This window comes from Hyperolius riggenbachi, chromosome 9 (genome assembly GCF_040937935.1).
Source record: "Hyperolius riggenbachi isolate aHypRig1 chromosome 9, aHypRig1.pri, whole genome shotgun sequence".
Classification (NCBI taxonomy): domain Eukaryota; kingdom Metazoa; phylum Chordata; class Amphibia; order Anura; family Hyperoliidae; genus Hyperolius; species Hyperolius riggenbachi.
In genome coordinates this window covers 66,963,886-66,984,866 of record NC_090654.1, presented here as the reverse complement: position 1 = coordinate 66,984,866, position 20,981 = coordinate 66,963,886, and the positions used below count along the sequence as shown (strand labels likewise).

Here is a 20,981-nt window from a genome sequence, read left to right as displayed (position 1 = left end):
TCTTTTTTGTGAGGAGGAGGGGAGAGTCCGCTATTTTGCCTAGCCACATGGCTAATTAATATTCACTGCACTGCAATGCCGGTTCTCTTCCTGCTAGCAATGATTCATATGAGTCATTATCTGCCTGCTAGCAATGATTCATATGAATCATTCTCGGTTTCTGCCTGCTAGCAATGATTCATATGAATCATTGCCGGTTCTATCGAACGAAAACGGCGCACCAAGAGCCGCGTATGTAGCGTCCACCTTTAGCACCACCATGCGTTGTGTTGGGGAACGTTATCCGACCTTAACGTCCCCCGGCAACGCAACGTCCCACTGTGTAAGAACCCTAAAGCCCCTTTTCTACGGACGTCTGAACTAAACGCTCGTAGTTTTTGGATACGATTATATGCACCCTGGTGGCAGCTCGGGAGCATCTGACAGGTGGTAAATTCAGGGGCCTAAGGAGGAACTATAGTGAAAATAACATAATAATAATTGCTTATGTTTTACAATATTCATTAATTTAGTCACTGTTTGCCATTGTAAAATCTTCCTCTCCCTGATTTACATTCTGAGATTTATTATAGGTCCTGCCAAGTGATCTGTACGCAATGTACATTACTGAGAGTTCTATGCACAGAGGGAGATACTGCTTGCTTGTATTTTCTACAATGCAATGAGGTTCATAGACCGTAACCTGTCAGGACCATGGTCATGACATCACACTGGGGGAGGGGTTTCACCACAATATCAGACATACACCCCCTTGATGATCTATTAAAAAAAAGGTAAATATTTCTCATGGGAAAAGGGGTATGAACTACTGATTGGAATGAAGTTCAATCCTTAGCTCCAACCCTGGACACGTTTAAATCAAAACTGAAAAGCCACCTGTTTAGTCCGGCATTTATGACCACATAAAATTTCCTCCTGTACGCTCCACTATGTACTGATCTGAGACAAGCTTATGTGCTTCGGGTCCTATGGGAGAAAAGTGCCTTATAAATGTTTTGTTGTTGTTGGTGGTGGTTCTTCTTTAGAGATTAGGCATAACATCAGTGTAACTACATTTTAGTGGGTGAATACATTTATTTAGTGACCAGGCCCAAGCTTTGTAAGATACAGAATTGTCCCAAGCCTTGAAAGGCCTGGAACCCACTAGCAGTATGTTACTAAAAGTGGGTTCACACATCAGATAAAAGTCTTTGGAAAAGTAAAGATCACAGACCAATTTTACCTGCTTCCATGTAGTATGAGAGCAATCCTACACAGTCTATTCTATTGAGCTGAACTCCCCATCAGATAAAAAAATCTTTGGAAGAAGCTGTACACAAAGATGCTGTACACATGTAAAACATCAGTATCTGCAAAAGATCAGTTCCTGCAAATTGCATTCATAGCCTATGATAACTGCAGATCTCATACACACCTTGTTTAATGGACCTTCATCTGCAGATCAGACAATTATCTGCAGATCTGAAGATCCATCCTGGTGGATCTGATCTGCAGATGAAGGTCCATTAAATAAGGCGTGTATGAGGATGTGCAGATATCATAGACTATGGCTATCATTCATAAAGCATTTCCGCATGCGGAAATGCTGAAAACAGCCGACTTTACCGAGCACATAGCAAAATCTCCATTCATAGTCTCTTTCCGCGTGAAAAGCTGACATTACCGAGCAGAGCGATAAATCATCGCCTTGTGCGGTGATTATCGTAAAAAATGTAACAAAATGTCAATTCATAAATATTACCGCAAGCGGTATGAGGACGGGAAATACCGCTCCCTTGGATGTGGCGAGAACCATGCTGAGTTAATGGAGACACAGACCTCCCAGGCAGCTGCAGTACAGCGGAACACGGAGAAATGCATCAACTAGCCAGCCTAGTTCGGGGAATCTCCGCACTGCTATCGCAACTGTGCACTTTTTCATGAATGACCACACAGAAGTCTAAAATACCGATAGCGGTGTTTTCCCGCACTGATTCTCATTACAGACAACACTTTTATGAATGATACCCTTTGAATGCATTTTGCAGTGAACTGATCTTTTGCAGATTCTGATCTGTTGCATGTGTGCAGCATCTTGCAAAGATTTTTTTTCTGATGGGGAGTTCAGCTCCATAGAATAGACTGTGTAGAGTACGGCTCTCATACTACATGGAAGGGGGTCAAATTGGTCTGTGTTCTTTCAAAGGGATTAATTTTATTTCTTTATTGAAGGTGTATGGTGTCTGCAATTTAACTTTTAAAACACACTCCTGATTTACCAGGAAGTGTTTAATTTAATTTTTTTTAAACTTTTCTTTCTTTCATTCTCCTGAGTTTTCTCCTAGGTGACATGTTCACACTTTGGCATAAAATGTATTTTAACCAGTTCGGCCTATCTGGACGAGCTTCCCCCGCGCGCGCTCCCGCTGCCCGCCGCTAGCCCCCGATCAGTGAATGGGAATATAATTCCCATTCACCGATCTAACTTCCCCGCAGAAATACCGAGAAATCTCCAGAGAGCGCGGTATTTCTGCCCCCAGGAAACTTCTCCCCAGCATTTTAGTTCCTGGATGCGAGATCGTTCGTATCCAGGACTTTTTTCACTGTGGCCAAATAGTAAACTGCACCAACATACATTTTTAATAAAAAAAAATATTATTTTACATTTAAAATTAGCAGTTTCCCTCCCACACCAAAAATTACCCACATACACTTTTTTTTATTAAAAAATAAAATAAAAAATACAATTAAAAAAAACCAAAAACAACATAAATAGTTACCCAAGGGTCTGAACTTTTTAAATATGCATGTCAAGAGAATATGTTATTATATTATTTTAATTTATATGGCCAAAAACTGAGAAATAATGAATTTTTTTCATTTCTTTCTTAATCTTCCTGTTAACCACTTGCCGACCGCGCACTCATACCGCGCGTCGGCAAAGTGGCAGCTGCAGGACCAGCGACGCAGTATTGCGTCGCCAGCTGCAGGCTGATTAATCAGGAAGCAGCCGCTCACGAGAGTGGCTGCTTCCTGTCAATTCACGGCGGGGGGCTCCGTGAATAGCCTGCGGGCCGCCGATCGCGGCTCGCAGGCTAAATGTAAACACAAGCGGAAATAATCCGCTTTGTTTACATTGTACGGCGCTGCTGCGCAGCAGCGCTGTAAGGCAGATCGGCGATCCCCGGCCAATCAGCGGCCGGGGATCGCCGCCATGTGACAGGGGACAGCCTGTCACTGGCTGCACAGGACGGATAGCGTCCTGTGCAGTCCCGATCACCGGGGATGAGCAGATAGGAGAGGGAGGGGGGAATTTCGCCGCGGAGGGGGGCTTTGAGGTGCCCCCCCCCGCAACATGCCAGACAGGAGAAGCGATCAGACCCCCCCCTGCACATCATCCCCATAGGGGGGAAAAAAGGGGGGCGATCTGATCGCTCTGTGTGCCAGCTGATCTGTGCTGGGGGCTGCAGAGCCCACCCAGTACAGATCACAAAAAATAACGCTGGTCCTTAAGGGGGGGGGGGGGGGGGGTAAAGGGTGGGTCCTCAAGTGGTTAAAATAGATTTAGAAAAAAATAATTCTTAGCAAAATGTACTACCTAAAGAAAGCCTAATTAGTGGCGGAAAAAACAAGATATAGATCAGTTCATTGTGATAAGTAGCAATAAAGTTATAGGCGAATGAATGGGAGGTGAACGTTGTTCGGATGCATGAGATTTCCGGACTGCGGTGCTGAACCGGTTAAACCACCAGGAAGCAAGAAAATACTCAAAATAATTTTTTTAGTACCTTTTCACCAACTTTTGGGTACTTTTTCACTAAAGAGAAGATGAAAATTATTTTCTAGGAGATAACTCAGAAAAAAAAGTCATATGGTCCAGTAAGTCTATATTTATGCTATCCCCAGAATATTCACAACTACTGCATTTTAAGCTTTCTGCAAGTTTAAAGCAGGCCTGAACTCTGAACTTCCTTTAAAAGATAAGCAACAGCATAATACCATTTAAAGGAAAACATTTCTTTGTTACAGCTGATACAAATCCTACAATAAATCTGCAGTGTGTCTAATTTCTGCTTTCATGGAAGCAGACCTATTATTAACATCCTGTGCTTTCAAATGAGCTTATCTGCCATGGCAGTCAGCTAACAGAGGGAAGAGATCAAATTACAACTAGTGATCAGACACAGATGAGGGGGAATTAGGCTAAACTCTCTAAATATATACAAGGGTGCATTTCTCTATGTTTTCCTTCTGTCCTGTAGGTAGAAAAAAAAACAAATAATACCTTTTAATGGCTAACTGATAAAGTTAAATGATGCAAGCTTTCTGGGATCCAGTCCCCTTCTTCAGGCATATTTCCAGATGTTAGCTGAAGTAAAACACTGATGCAGGTAAATAGTAAACACGAAGATGACAGTTGTGCTGGTTACTGTTTAGCTGTTAGGTGTCAGGTGATCAGCAGACGAGCCAGTGAGCTTGTGCAACTATACATGAAATTCAGCAGGCTTCTGAAGATCATGAAGCCAAGTCAATCATGTTGAATAAGGTGTCATGAATCTTGTTCCACAATTTAAACCCTCTGTTAATGTCAGTACTCAGACATTTTTTGATTGGATTGTTCATTCAAGAGGTCTACCATCAATCCTATTCCTAAGAAACAAGGTATATCCAACCTCAACAACTACAGGCCTGTGGCCCTGATGTCTGTCATCATGAAGTCCCTAGAGAGAGTGGTCTTATCCATCCTCAAGCTATCCACCTTGCCCCTACCAGACCCACTCCAGTTCGCCTACAGGGCAAATAGGTCCACTGATGATGCTCTAAACATCTGACTGGAATTCATCTACAACCATCTGGACAGGAAGGATGCGTTGGCCAGAATAATAATAATAATAATAATATTTATATAGCGCTTTTCTCCCTGGGGACTCAAAGCGCTGTGACCCTGCATTATGCAGTCTCAAAGGCTAGGGAAAAGAGGTGAGTTTTTAGCCTTTTTTTAAAGCTGTCCAGAGAAGGAGCCTCTCGTACTGATTGTGGAAGTGAGTTCCATAGAGTAGGGGCTGCGTAGGAAAAGGCCCGAGCACCAAATGTTAAGTGTATCCTGGGAATAATCAGCTTCATCTTGTTGGCAGAGCGGAGGGTGCGTGGAGGGGCATAAAGTTCCAATAGATCCGCTATGTATTTGGGTCCCATGTGGTGTAGAGCCTTGAATGTCAGCAGGCAGATCTTAAAATTGATTCTCCATTTTACTGGCAACCAGGGAAGAGTTTGCAGTACTGGGGTGATGTGTGAGCTGCGGGGGGCATTGGCTAGGAGTCTGGCTGCAGCATTCTGTACTAGCTGTAAGGGGCGCAGAACCTTTTCTGTAGATCCGATGAACGGCGTTGCAGTAGTCTAGGCGGGAGGATACAAATGCATGAACCAGGGCAGGTAGGTCTTCAGCTGGGATAAGGTGTTTGATTTTCGCTATATTTCTTAGATGGAAGAATGAAGACTTGACGACAGCTGATATCTGCTGTTTGAGTTTTAGATTTCCATCCAGGATCACCCCAAGGTTTCGCACAGAGTCTTTATACTGTACAGTATCTCCCCCAATTGCTAGTTTGAGGTGGTGAGCGTTTTGAACTTTATCCATCATGTGTGGACCACCTACCACCAACACCTCTGTTTTGTCAGAGTTCAGCCTCAGCCAGCTGGTGTTCATCCAATTTTGTAAATCCACTAGACACGCATTTATGGATGCTGATGGGTCTTGGGTGCCAGGTTTGAAGGACAGATACAGTTGTGTGTCATCTGCATAACAATGGTATCCTAGGCCATAGTTCTGGATTATTTTGCCCAGTGGGAGCATGTAGACTGCAAAGAGTAATGGTGATTGTACAGAACCCTGTGGAACTCCATAGGGTAGTGGCACTGGATTAGAGTAGTGTGTGCCCAGACATACTTGCTGTGTCCTGCCAGATAGGAAGGTCTGAAACCAGCTAAGAACAGTACCCCTTAGGCCACAGTAATTCTTCAGTCGCTGGATTAGTATTTCATGATCCACAGTATCAAATGCTGCAGGCAAGTCAAGAAGAATCAAAATTGAGCAATCACCCTTGTCCCTTGCAGTAAGTAGATCATTCATTACTCGGACTAATGCCGTTTCAGTGCTGTGCCTTTTCCTGAATCCTGACTGAAAAGTATCAAAGATGTTGTTATCTGTAAGCCTGTCTTCCAGCTGGTTGGCGACTACTTTCTCGATAAACTTTTGATAGGAATGGTAAGTTCGCCACAGGTCTGTAGTTGGTTACAGAATCAGGATCTAGTGATGGTTTCTTCAAGAGGGGTTTTATGATTGCTTTCTTTAGTTCTTCTGGGAAAAGTCCACTTTGCAAGGAGCACTGAGTGATTTTGTGAAGTGCTGGCCTGATCAGCTCTGGGCACTGCATTAAAGAGACTCCGTAACAAAAATTGCATCCGGTTTTTTATCATCCTACAAGTTCAAAAAGCTATTCTAATGTGTTCTGGCTTACTGCAGCACTTTATACTATCACTGTCTCTGTAATAAATCAATGTATCTTTCCCCTGTCAGACTTGTCGGCCTGTGTCTGGAAGGCTGCCAAGTTCTTCAGTGTTGTGGTTCTGCTATGAACTCCCCCTTCCAGGCCCCTCTATGCACACTGCCTGTGTGTTATTTCGGATTAGAGCAGCTTCTCTCTTCTCTCTTAACTTTTACAAGTTGGATAAATCGTCCTCTGAGCTGGCTGGGCTTTCACATACTGAAGAATTACAGACAAGGGCAAAGCTGTTTGCAGGAAGAAACGAGCAGCCTGAAACTTCAGTGAATGAGAACACAGGGAAAGAAACACAAATGATCTCTTGAGATTCAAAAGGAAGGCTGTATACAGCCTGCTTGTGTATGGATGTATTTTCTATGTGTGGACATACTGTACATCAACCTACTTCCTGTTTTGGTGGCCATTTTGTTTGTTTATAAACAAACTTTTTAAAACTGTTTTTAACCACTTTTAATGCGGCGATGAGCGGCGAAATGGTGTCAGAGGGTAATAGGAGATGTCCCCTAACGCACTGGTATGTTTAATTTTGTGCGATTTTAACAATACAGATTCTCTTTAAGGATCCAGTTGGGCCAGGATCCAGGTCGCAGGTAGTGGGGCGGAGACTTTGAATAAGAATTCCAAAATCTTCTTCACTCAGAGTGTCAAAGACTTGCCATGGTGGTACTGTAGTAGGCAAAGTCCAGTGGTCAATTGATGTTGGTGTAATGCTGGCACGGATGGTAGACACCTTGTTTGTGAAGAAGGCAGAGAATTCTTCGCCTTCTGTACTTAGAGTACTGCTACTAGACTTCAGCTCGGCATTTAAAGGACTTCCGAGGCCAAATAAAAAAAAAGTTAAATACCTGCATCATATTTGAAGGCACGGAGGACGCCCTCCGCGCCGTTCTGCCGGGTCCCCGCTGCTCAATAGCCCCCCGGGTCGGCTCCCGACTGCACGGCCCGGGTCGGACTCTCTTGCCTCCACAAACATGGCGGCATGAGCTGGCCACGGCTGTGCAGTCCGCATAGCCGTGAGTGCGGCTGCGCAGCTCTAGGGATGCTCATTCGGATTCCGCGGAAATGCAATTTCCGAAATTCCGATCGCAAATTGCATTTCCGCATCGAAATCGGCAATTCAAGTGCGGTAGGCGGATTTCTGCCGGAAATCGCGCAAATTTTCGCCGGAAATTCCACCCGACTTTAACATCGATTTTCTCAAAAGCTATAAGGTATTTTTGAAAACTTTTTTTTGCATCTTGTTCACAAGACTCAGTTTAATAAACCCTGAAAATTGGTGTTTCTAGGACTTAAGGGGGCTTTGCTATTAACCGCTAAAGTCGGCGGATTTTTACTGTAATTTAAAATGCAGAAAATTTGCATCTGCCTATTTTCTGCATTTTACATTACAGTAAAAATCCACCGACTTTAACGGTTAATAGCAAAGCCTGCGTAAGCCCTAGAAACACCAAATTTTCACGGTGTATTAAACAGAATCTTCTGAACAAGATGCAAAAAAAGTTTGCAAAAAGACCTTATAGTTTTTGAGAAAATCGATGTTAAAGACGGGCGGAATTTCCGTGATTTCCGGCGGAAATTCCGCATAGGAATGCGGAAATTGGTAGCGGAAAGCGGAATCGGTAATTTGGCAATGGCGGAATGAGGATTTACCGCGGAATCGGAAATTGGCATTCCGACCATCCCTACGCAGCTCTAGGGCCAACCACGCTACAGGCTGTTTCCTGTAGTGTGGATCGGGGAGTGGGCCCTAGAGCTGCGCAGCCGCACTCGTGGCTATGCGGACTGCGCAGCCGCGACCAGCCATGTTTGTAGAGGCAGGAGAGCCCGGGCCGTGAGGTCGGGAGCCGGCCCGGGGGGCTATTGAGCGGCGGGGACCCGGCGTAATGGCACGGAGGGCGCGGACGGAGTCCTCCGTGCCTTCAAATATGATGCAGGTATTTAACTTTTTTTTTTTTTATTTGGCCTCGGAAGTCCTTTAACACTATATGCCCAAGCATCCTCCAGAATCTTCTGGCCACACTTGGGGTCCACTCCACCCTATGCCTATACTGACTTTCTCTCTTACAGATCCCAAGTTGTCAGGCTGGGGGACATCTACTCACGAGAAGTGATAACCAACACAGGCACCCCAGGGCTGCGTCCTGTCCCCGCTGCTCTTCTCCCTCTACACAAATGATTGTAGATCCACGGTAGACTCTGTCAAAGTCATAAAATTTGCCACCATTGTCGGCCTTGTCACCAAGGACAACATCCAGGATTACCAGCAGCAGGTGGAGAGATTATGCCACTGGTGCAAGGAGAACAGTCTGGTGCTCATCACGGCCAAAACCGTTGAACTAATAAGTGACTTTAGGAAGTCTGCTCTCACCCCACCTCCCATCTACATCGATGGCACCGAGGTGGCCAGAGTGCCCTGCGCTCGCCTTTTGGGCACTACCATCTCCAGCGATCTCAGTTGGAGGGCCAGCATCACGGCAACTCAGCGGAAAGCCCGGCAGAGACTCTTCTTCCTCCGCCAACTGCGGAAGTTCGGCATGGCGCAGGAAATTCTAACATGTTTTTACACTGCCACCATTGAATCGATCCTCTGCTCCGCCATCTTGGTCTGGTATGCGGGAGCCACCGCCAGTGACAGGGACAAACTACAGAGGATCATTAGGTCGGCGGAGAGGATCATTGAGAGACCTCTGCCTCCACTTGACCTCCTGTATAACACAAGACTGCATGCCAGGGCACTGAGGATTGCAAGTGACCTCTCTCACCCAGGCCACTGTTTTTTCCCCCCACTTCCATTAGGCCGGAGACTCTGGGCCATCCCCACCAAGACCACCAGACACAAGAACTCTTTCTACCCTACGGCCGTTAGCCTCCGGAACTCCCTTAACATTCTACCGCCTGCTATCAGCGCCACTGGCGCACGGAAGGGGGTGTTCCGGGTGTCTGGAACACCCCCCCCTGCACCGAGACCGGAAGTGGGGCTGCCGTTTGTGTGTGCGGCCGAGGGTCCCGTCTGACTGGCAGCACGAGCAGGGGCACCCTAGGCCTCACGCTGCGAGGGGCCTCGCTTGCTGCTGGCGGTGGGCAGCGGACGTACGGTCACTAGCGCTGCGGTGAGAAGACTTTCCACTTACCTTCCTCGATCCTGCCAGCTTCAATCTACATCCTGTCCCGGCCGGCGTCTGTCGTTATGGTAACAGCGCCCCCTGTGATGACTTAACCGCATGTCATCACAGGGGGAGCTCTTACCGATGCGACGCGCGCCGGGAGAGGATGAAGATAGAAGCTGCGTGCAGGATGAAGACAGTTAAGTGGAATCTCCTCTCTCCCCCCGCCTAACCTAACTAATCTATATTGGGCACATACCTATATAATTTATACTGGGGGACATTTACCTATCTAATCTATACTGGGCATATACCTATCTAACTTATACTGGGGGACATATACCTATCTAATCTATACTGGGGGACATTTACCTATCAAATCTATACTGGGGGCATATACCTATCTAACCTATACTGGGAGACATATACCTATCTAATCTATACTGGGGGCATATACCAATCTAATCTATACTGGGGCATATACCTATCTAATCTATACTGGGGGACATATACCTATCTAATCTATACTGGGGAGCATATACCTATCTAATCTATACTGGGCATATACCTATCTAATCTATACTGGGGGGCATATACCAATCTAATCTATACTGGGGGCATATACCTATCTAATCTATACTGGGGGGCATATACCAATCTAATCTATACTGGGGGGCATATACCTATACTGAGGGCATATACTTATCTAACCTATACTGGGGGCATATACCTATCTAACCTATACTGGGGGGCATATACCTATCTAATCTATACTGGGCATATACTTATCTAATCTATACTGGGGGCATATACCTATCTAACCTATACTGGGTGCAACTATATGGGCTACCTATACTGGGGGGGGGGAACCTATAGCTGGCTACCTATACTGCGGGCACCTATACCTGTCTCCACGTTGGGGGCGCAATTTAAGCCCTCACCCTGGATGCAATTTAGCCTAGAAACTGCTAGTATTTGGCTCCACCCACACCATGTTTTGGCCACGCCCACACGCCGCTTTCAGGAAGCCCCCCTTGGAAATTCTGGATTTGCCCCTGCGCCCTACCACCTGCATAGGAGCGGACTGGAAATACAATACGTTTTTTTCGAGCAACCAGTCATCATATTTTAACTGTGAGACACAACCAAACAGAGTACACAAAAAGTAGTCCAAGCAATATCCATGTTACTGGACAAGAATATACGTTCAACCACAAAAGAAAAGCGTCCATAACACTATGAATCAATCCATAGCCTACTCCATAATAATAATGTATAATGTTTATTAGGATACCAAAAATGATAAAAGCATTTACAATCAATCAGCAAGGGTACACGACAATTGGGGTACAATGACAACACTATATAATATATAATATAGGTCAAGAAAATGACACTGAATAACAAGTGTTAGATTGCCCCTGGGGAACTGCACAATATGAATAAACGCAAGGTGGAAACAGAGTTCAGCATTAAAAAACGTTGCATACAATGACAGCCGGATGTATCTCCGACGAAGGACAGGGGTCCGGAACGCGTGAGATTGCGCACAGCTGTTGGACCACGGTCTGGGGTCGTGCCCTGAGGTAAGTGCACAGCTCATTGTAGATCATTCACACGCTCAGTGACTCAGTGTGTTTTTTGATTCAACTGTTCATTATACATCCGGCTGTCGTATGCAGCGTTTTTTAATGCTGAACTCTGTTTCCACCTTGCGTTTATTCTTATTGTGCAGTTCCCCAGGGGCAATCTAACACTTGTTATTCAGTGTCATTTTCTTGACCTATATTATATATTATATAGTGTTGTCATTGTACCCCAATTGTCGTGTACCCTTGCTGATTGATTTTAAATGCTTTTATCATTTTTGGTATCCTAATAAACATTATACATTATTATTATGGAGTAGGCTATAGATTGATTCATAGTGTTATGGACGCTTTTCTTTTGTGGTTGATCATATTTTAACTGATCAGACTCTTCCCGCACCCTTGGTAGACATCAGCAGTGTTTTTGAAAAATAGATACTGATGCTGAATGTATATATTTGAGTATGAAGTATTACTGTCATATTTTGAGGTTTTTCCTGCCTTTCTGTCTATGTACCGCTGTATTGTGCCAAACCCAATTCTGGGCATGACCCAGTCATGCTTGGCGAAATAAAACGATTCTGATTGAAGTTACTAAGTACTTTTAGATCGTGCATACTGTGTCCTGGTTCACAGAAGTGTTGGGCAACAGGGGTGTCCATTTTACCCTCTATTGGCCTCAATTCTGGTAGCTATGTGAGGTATATATAATTTTACCTCATGAGGTATATTTCTCTAATTTTTAGCAATTCTGAAAATGTTTTCTCCATTTCCGAACATGAGGTAAAACATGAGCTATTTTAGCGGTAAGTATGCAGTGAATAAATATTAATAGTAGTCTTTAATTGTCTTCCATAAGTTAGGATAGTCTTTGGAAGATGTTTTGTTTTTTGATTTTTTTGAGGGGGGAAGGTGTATTTGATTATGTAGCAACCTATGAAAAATATATTTATAGGCATCCCTTATTAAATAAAAAAAAAATCCAGTAAATATTTGGAGATTTATTTCTACTATTCTTCTATTGCACAGCCTGAATAGGAACGACACTAAAACAGCAATAGGAACTCCACGAAAAAATGCAAAATGCATACAAATTGACTTTACCTCCAGGTACAGTCAGGTCTTAAACTGATCGGTAAATTATGTGCTAACATGCTCCCTAATTTCCATGAGAATAGCTATTTTTGGTAAAATTAGTGCAAATGGCCTCATGAATTACCTCATAATTTACCTCATGAGGTAAAACTTGACTAAAATCTACCAGAATTGCTAAATGTCATTACCTCAAGAGGGTAATTTACTGCACATGAGGTGATGTGTTTGATAACCCTACTAGAATTGAGGCGACTTCAGCTAACATCTGGAAATATGCCTGAAGGGGACAAGGTCCCAGAAAGCTTGCATCATTTAGCTTTATCAGTTAGCCATTAAAAGGTATTACTTTTCCAAGACTTTGTTTTTTCTACCTACATAATTTGTTTGCCTACAAAAACTTTTTTGATACTACTTTTCTGTCCTCTGCAAGAGTTCAAGTCCCCCTATTTTAGCATATTAAAGGGAACCTAATCAGAAAAGGGTCAGAAATGTGTATGGCAGACTTTTAAAGGCACTCCCAGTGGCATAGCTAAGGAGCTGTGGGCCCTGGGTGCAAGTTTTACATGCCCCCCCCCCCCCCCCCAAGCACTCTATACATAACAGTTGATATGGTGCACCAAAACCTATCAAGGACAACCACAGTGTCAGAGTTGCAAGAAGGAGACGGGGAACAGTGTGTTAAGGATTACTACTATCCAAAGCATCTATAGAAGTGATTATTAGCAGCACAGGACCAACAAAGAGCAAATACTGTGATAGAGGGTGGACCCTTCGGAGCCCTTCTGGCCCAAGGGCCCTGATGCAGTCGCTACCTCTGCACCTGCTATTGCTACGCCCCTGGGGACTCCAAAGAGTACAAAAAAAGAAAATAAATAATAATGCAGAGGGAGATCGCAACCTTTTTCTTCCTTGTTTAAAACAATTACAGTAGAACAGATTTGGTGGACTTGTTTTTTTACATTACAACAAAACCTGGTACCAGGGTTTTCTCCACATAAAGTAAGTATAGTAATGCAGGTCTTACTGCTGAATAATGCTTATTATAATGTTTATTTTCTAAAATCTAATATAATGATGAACAGCATGCAGTCTCAGAAACTCCTCTCCACACACAGCAGATGGCTGTAGTGAGAGCTGTTTCCACCTGGCCAGGCTAACCAGCAGCCTGCCTTCCATTCACTCGCATGGGCTCACGTACTATGCATACTTTGTGGAGAGCAATCACGGCTAGGGTTTGGCTGGACTTCATGTTCAAACTCCACCTATGTTAGGAAAAAATGAGAGCCCTTTAGATAAGCTTTGCAGGATTAATGAGATATATAGGGGCCCATACACCTACCGATTTTCCCGCCGATATACAGCCGTTTTGATCACAGTGATCGAAACGGCTGTGAAATCGCCGCGCACACCACTGACAGAACTATCGATTTCCGTCCGAAATCGATTGTTCCCGTCGATTCCCGTCGACCCATCCGGGCGGAAGATTTTTCTCGGTCGCCGGCGGGTCGGGAGTGCGTCGTTCGAATTCCTGACGACCGACGTAATACAGCGGGTAATACATTACCTGCTCCAGCCGGCGCGAGTCCCCTGGTCTTCTTCTCCGCTTTGGGCTCCAGAGCTACACAGAACTTCCTGTCCCAGCAGGAAGTTTAAACAGTAGAGCGCCCTCTACTGTTTAAACTTCCCCTGGACAGGAAGTTCAGGAGCCGGAGTGGAGAAGAAGAAGACAGCAGTGACAGGAGACTCGTGCCGGCCGGAGCAGGTAATATATGCGGGCGGGCGGCAGCAGCAGCTCCACAGACAGTGATCGGTTTCAGGCTGAAATCGATTCACAATCTGTTTGCAGTAAAGGTGGCCATACGATCCCTCTCTGATCAGATTCGATCAGAGAGGGATCTATCTGTTGGTCGGATCTGATGGCAAATCGACCAGTGTATGGCCACCTTATGTCAGTTTCCAAGTGCGAAAGCAGAGGTCATAATGACCTATTCTGTTCTGTAAAAAGACAAGAGCTTAAGTGACCATGGTAAATAAATGCCCGTATACATGCAAGACTGACATTTCCTGATGGGACCCAATCCCTCGGACGACATTGCTGGGCCTACAGGCTGGCAACGCGTTCTGTTGCAATGCGGGGTAGTTGTTATCTATGGAGATGTGTAGACATGATGTCATGCTGCGTGCAGGGGGAACAAATCTGCCGGCTGTTGCCCAGCCGAGTGGATCGATGACTGGGTGGCAGTTGGGGGCTGCTGTACACATGCCACACTATCGGCAATTATCAGCCCACTTTGATTTAGCCTATGTATGGGCCTTAATTGTCCTTCAGAGCTAAGTCCCAGAAAATCTGCTACAGCCATCGCCTGGTGCTCCTATAGCCCAGTCTGTAAAATTGGTCAACAATTAGGCCTCTTTCACAGTGCGACGTTAATGGGTTTTAGGGAATTTAGTGTACATTGGTAATTGTGTTCAGAATGAAATCTTACAAGGACTTATAAAAACAACCAAATGTAACTAAAATGACATCAATTGTTTTAGTATTACAGTATTACATTTTTTTTTTGTGATTTCTTCATTGACACACACCCCTTAAAGACTACCACTCTTAAAGTCAATGTTACCCGACCTATAAAAACAAAAGTCAGATACTCACCTAAGGAGAGGGAAGGCTCTGAGTCCTAATGAGACTTTCCTCTCCTCTCCCGGTGCCGCTCAGGATTCCCCGTAGCAGTATTCGACCAGTTCGGTCAAATACTGCCACTTCCGCTGCCGAAGGGAGGTTTCGGAAGTCTTCCGGAGCACTCGGGCTTCCAAAGACGAGCCGCTCCGTACTGCGCATGCGCCCTCTGACGCACTCGCGCGTGCGCAGTATGGAGTCGTCTGTCTTTGGGAGGACTCGGCTCCCGAAGACTTCCGGAGTCCCCCGCAGTGGGGGATTTGAACGGAGGATCCTGAGGGCACCGGGAGTGGAGAGGGAAGGCTCATTAGGACTCAGAGCCTTCCCTCTGAGTATCTGACTTTTGTTTTTATATGTCGGGTAACACTGGCTTTAAAAACAGAGGTTTATTCAAGTGTTTTCGACCAAGAGACACCATAGGAAGCATCATTCGCAAATTCAAGGCAAAGGGCACTGCTGAAACGCTACCTGGTTGTGGCAGAAAGAAGATGCTGACTTCGACTGCTGTGGAGAAAGTGGAGAAAAGTCCCAGTGTGACTGCTGAGGAACTGAAAAAAAGATTTGTCAGATGCGGGTACTGAAGTTTCAGCTCAGACAATAAGGCGCACACTGTGTAATGAAGGCCTCCATGCCAAAACTCCCCTTGCTGTCTCCAAAGAAGAAGAAGAGTCGACTGCAGTATGCCAAAAGTCATGTGGACAAACCACAACAGTTTTGGGATAGTGTTCTGTGGACTGATGAAACAAAATTAGAACGGTTTGGGCCCATGGATCAATGCTATGTTTGGAGGAGGAAGAACAAGGCCTATGAAGAAAAGAACACCTTGCCTACTGTGAAGCATGGGGGGGGGGGGGGGGGGGGGGAGGGTCAATCATGCTTTGGGGCTGTTTTGCTTCTGCAGGTACAGGGAAGCTTCAGCGTGTGCAAGGTACCATGAATTCTCTTCTGTACTAGGAGATATTGGATGAAAATGTGATGCAGTCCGTCACAAACCTGAGGCTTAGGAGACGTTGGACCTTCCAACAGGACAATGATCCCAAGCATACCTCCAAGTCCACTAGAGCATGGTTGCAGATTAAAGGCTGGAAAATTTTGGAGTATCCATCGCAGTCACCAGACTTAAATCCGATTGAGAACCTCTGGTGGGACTTAAAGAAAGCAGTTGCAGCGTGCAAGCCTAAGAATGTGACTGAACTGGAGGCTTTTGGCCATGAAGAATGGGCTAAGATACCTGTAGATCGCTGCAAGACTCTTGTGACAAGCTATGCTTCACGTTTAAAAGCTGTTATAACTGGAAAAGGATGTTGTACTAAGTACTAAGAATGAATTAATGTCACTTGGGGGTTGAATAAATCTGATCATGATTTGAGCACAGAAAATACATTTGTGGTTATTTCATTATAAATGTTATGTTATATTTGTCTGGACTTACAAATGCCTCTTTGATTTAATTGTAAACAAGATGACTGAAATGATCAAAATCAATGTCAAACTGGCCAAAACATTCAATTTCAGTGGGGGTTGAATAATTTTGAACACAACTGTATATAGTGCCACTGCCAACATCTTCATAGTGCTGCGTTGTAGTGTTGGATCTACAGTATTTCACAAAAGTAAGTACACCTCTCACATTTTTATATATAATTATATCTTTGCATGAGACAACAGTGAAGATATGACGCTTCGACACAATGTAATCAGTGTACAGCTTATATAACAGTGTAAATTGGCTGCTCCATCAAAATAACTCAACACACAGACATTAATGTCTAAACCACTGGCAACAAAAGTGAGTATACTCATAAAATGCAGAGTGTCAAAATTCTGCCCAAATAGGCATTTTCCTTTGCCGGGGTCATGTTACTCGTTAGTGTTACAAGGTCTCAGGTCTAAATAGGGAGCAGATGTGTTCAATTTGGTGTTATCGCTCTCACACACTCTCTTACTGGTCACTGGAGGTTCAAGAGAACTTTCTGAGGATCTTCAAAACAGATTTGTTGCATTACATAAAGATGACCTAGGCAGGCTATAAGAAGATTGCTAACACCCTGGAACTGAAGCTGAAGCACGGTGGCAAAGACCATACAGCGGTTTAACAGGACAGGTTTCACTCAGAATAAGCATCGTCATGGTCGACCAAGGAGGCTGAGTGCATGTGCTCAGCATCATATCCAGAAGTTGTCTTTTGCAAATAGATGTGTGATTGTTGGCAGCATTGCTGCAGAGGTTGAAGGAGTGGGAGGTCAGTCAGTGCTCAGACCATGAGCTGCACACTGCATCATATTGGTCTGCATGGCTTTTGTCTCAGAAGAAGGCCTCTTCTAAAATGATGCACAAGAAAGCCCACAAAAAGTTTGCTGAAGACAAGCAGGCTAAGGACATGGATTATGGCTAATGGAACCATGTCCTATGGCCTGATAAGACAAAGATAAACGTATTTGATTCAGAAGTTGTCAAGCGGTATTTTAACATAATAAAGACATCTAACACACCACCTAGATGACCACTGCTTTGCTAAAAAAAACTGAAGGTAAATGTGCTGGCCTGACCAAGCAGATCTCCAGGTCTAAACCCTATTATCTGTGGAGCATGCTCAAACCGAGGTGGAGGAGCACAAGATCTCTAACATCCACCATCTTCATCATGGAGAAGTGGAAACCTGTGAATCTCTAATGAACTCCATGCCCAAGAGAGTCAAAGTGACCTGAGCTGTGCTTCTTGTTTCTTTTTAGAAAATGAACATCCCCATAAGTGAGGTTCGTAATGTCGTGTATCATTGGGGATGCTGGGGTTGGGGGGGAGCACCATAACCTACCTATAGGGTGCTGGTCCTCTGGCCCCTTGCCTGTATTACACCCGTCATCTTCTCAAGTTGACCGCAACTTCTGCTGACATTTGTAATTCCTGATAGTGGCTACGTGTGCTTTAAAGCCACATTGCAAGCCGGGTGATGTAGTCCGGGAAATGCGAGTACAACGCTGGCAACAGTGGGGGTGAGCAGGAGGAGAAAAGCCTCTGGACTATCCGGAAGCTTCCCACTACATATGTTTCTACTTTTCTCATTTAAGGGATACCTTAGTGCTAAATATATTTAAAAAAGGACGCCTACTGTGTGTGTAGGGAGTTGTACAGATACTTATCACGCCTCCCATGCCCTGCGTCACCCTCCGTTCTCTGGTAATTGGCCCCACTCTTTACTTCCTGAATGGGAACATGTGTTCCTAAAGCCAATCAAAGTAAAGAGTGATCACCGGTATCAGCAAGAGATCAGTGAAAAAAATACACCTTTATTTCCAAATAAAGTATTACTGCTAAAAAAAGTACAGCAGTAGGGACATCATTTAAATGTTGTAATAACCGTGACAAATGGCCAAATAAAATATGTTGGTTTTACCTACAGTTGCACATTTTATTTTAAAACTATTATGGCTGAAAACGAATAAATGATTATTTTTTTTTTTCATTTTGTTCTTCTTATTCCCTTTAAAATGCATATAAAATAATTATAAGCAGTATAAAGTATCACACAAAGAAACCCTAATTTATGTCGAAAAAAAAACAATACATAGATTACTTCAGTGTGATAAAGGTATTGCTGAATGAATGGGAGGGAGATGATAGCAGGAAATTCATAATGTAGTACAGCTGCAGTCGCTCTCTGAAAACAATGACATTATGGGTCTGGGTAATGTCCCTTATGGGTCTGGGACTAGCGCCAGAGGATCAGCACCCCCGTGGATAAGTAGTGAGGCTCAGCCCAACTCCCAACCCCCCCCCCCCCCCCCCCCCATGGCACACCCCACTACGAACCACCTTTTTGTTCCTGGTGCTTTGGTTGTTCTAAATTCCACCCTTCCTATTAATTTTGAAGGAACACCTGCAAAAAAGTTATAAATTAGTGTGGTGTATGGGGATTTATTTTGCAGGAGACACACATACTACCGAACTTTTGGAGCCAGGAAAAAGGGATACTAGGACCCACCCGTTACACCTTTAGACATGCCTAAATTTTACATGCGGGTTTCCCCCTCCCACCCCTATACAGTTCCCTGGTGTCTAGTGACCCCCTCTCTCCTCTATTCAGTTTCCTGGTGTCTGGTGGTTTTCCTTCCCCTAGACAGTTCCTTGGTGTCTGGTGGTTCTCCTTCTCTTCCTCATATAGATAGCTTGGTGTCTAGTGGTTCCCACCTCTCTCCCCGATGGTGGTCTAGTGGTCCCCCCCTCCCTCAAATAGCATCCCTGGTGTCTAGAGTCCCTCCCCTCTCTCCATCATATAGCGTTGCCGTGTGTCTAATGGTTCCCCCTCCCTCCCCAATATAGGTTCCCTGGTGTCTAGTGCTTCCCCCTCATATAGTTTCCCTGGTGTCTAATGGTTCACCCCTCCCTAATATAGGTTCCCTGGTGTCTAGTGGCCCCCTTTCCTGTGCTCCCTCAGCTCCAGTATATGCAGCAGAATATGGGAGCAGCAGTAGCTTATCTCACCTCCTCTAGGCACTCCAACTATGTCTGTCCCTCCACTAAAGCTCACAGCTCGCTCTACTGCCGGTATCTTCATTTCCTCATATGCGATTACACAGAAGGAGAACCAGGCAACATTCCATTTTCGCACGCCTCATTTATATGCAGCTACATCCCCTTACAGAGTTTGGCAATGAGCACATTGGTTATAAGTTACTTGCTTGATTTCTCTATTTCCCCTTCATCCGCTGATCAACTCATTTCTGGCCTCCTGCATATTTGATTATAACCACAGCACCATAGTCATGTGACACAACAGTTGTATGACCATAAGAACCATTATGGGGGCTAGAACCTGCAATAGGCAGACAATGTTAAAATATGACACAGAGAAGCTAAGCTGAGATATTTGAAATTTCTCACTCTGCCGATTGAGCCAAAATGCCTCATAAGTATTGTCTCAATGGAATAAAAATAAATACCCGGGAACCACTTCAAACTTGTTAAAGTAATTGAGAACTCTTCTGTATTGCTAGGTACAAGAGTATTAGTTGTCTATCTCTTTTTGTTATAATGTTATACCATTAATAATTCAAAAACTCTTGAGTATTGCACCACCACTGATACCCAGCACGGACAGCCATACTATCTCAGGAAAAAAACACATACATAAGTAGATAAATACTGTCCACGTTTGGATTTCAGTGAATTTTATTTAGTAAATCAAGAGAAAACGGTTTCAGGCATTTTCCATCTTCACTGCCTCTGAATCCAATCCTGATTTCATTTCCTCCGTTACTCTTTTTTTTCTCCTAGAAACTGCACGGTCATATCTGTTTTGCTTTGTAAACACATGTGATCACAACAAATCGTATTTCAGCAGCTTAAGGTATATTTCCCTTCTCAGTCTAAGGTCGCGCTGAATTTCTCTCAGCCAATCAGTGAGGAACAAGAATGTGGGTGGGGAGATAACTAGCTTCCCTCTCCTCTGCAATGTGTATCAGTATAAAGTCACCCTGACTGAGATAAGATTCCAGCCAACCTTTGAACATTAGAAGTGAACACACCTTATATTTTAGATTTACAGGAACCAGTTTAAGTGATTGGAAAACTAGATCTTTGCATAGGACTAATCAGATTCTGAAGGAAACAATTAATTGACAGCTAATTAATAAAGCCGACAGTTAACCACTTCAGGACCAGAGTCATTTCCACCCCTCATTTTCTTCTCATTAGCTTGCATAGACGAATATCTACGCCCCTGGAGCAATAAGTTAAAGCAAACCTGTGAACTTTAATAAAATAAATATGAAACTCTGGCCCGCAGGCCAAATTGGCCTACAGAGCCATCAAATCTGTCCCCCAAGTGGTTTCCTCAATTTGCATTTTGTTTACCTCACTCTAGTCCACCAGGGAAGCTATATTGGAAGTGAAGCCCTACATCACAATGGGAGCCAAATTGGGGAGGGAGGGGAAAAGCACCAAACAGAGAGCTGTATAGAAGGGAGGGGTGTAA

The 20,981-nt window shown here is 44.4% G+C and overlaps 1 protein-coding gene across 1 annotated transcript in view; it reads right to left on the bottom strand.

Moving 5' to 3' along the window:
* The window catches only part of RAD54L2 (RAD54 like 2), a 64,201-nt gene extending 59,803 nt beyond the window's left edge, over positions 1 to 4,398 (bottom strand). Inside the window, exon 1 of the mRNA XM_068252983.1 lies at positions 4,265 to 4,398. The gene's annotated coding sequence lies outside the window, so the exon portion shown is untranslated. The remainder of the gene's footprint in view (positions 1 to 4,264) is intronic.
* Positions 4,399 to 20,981: the final 16,583 nt, after the last annotated feature.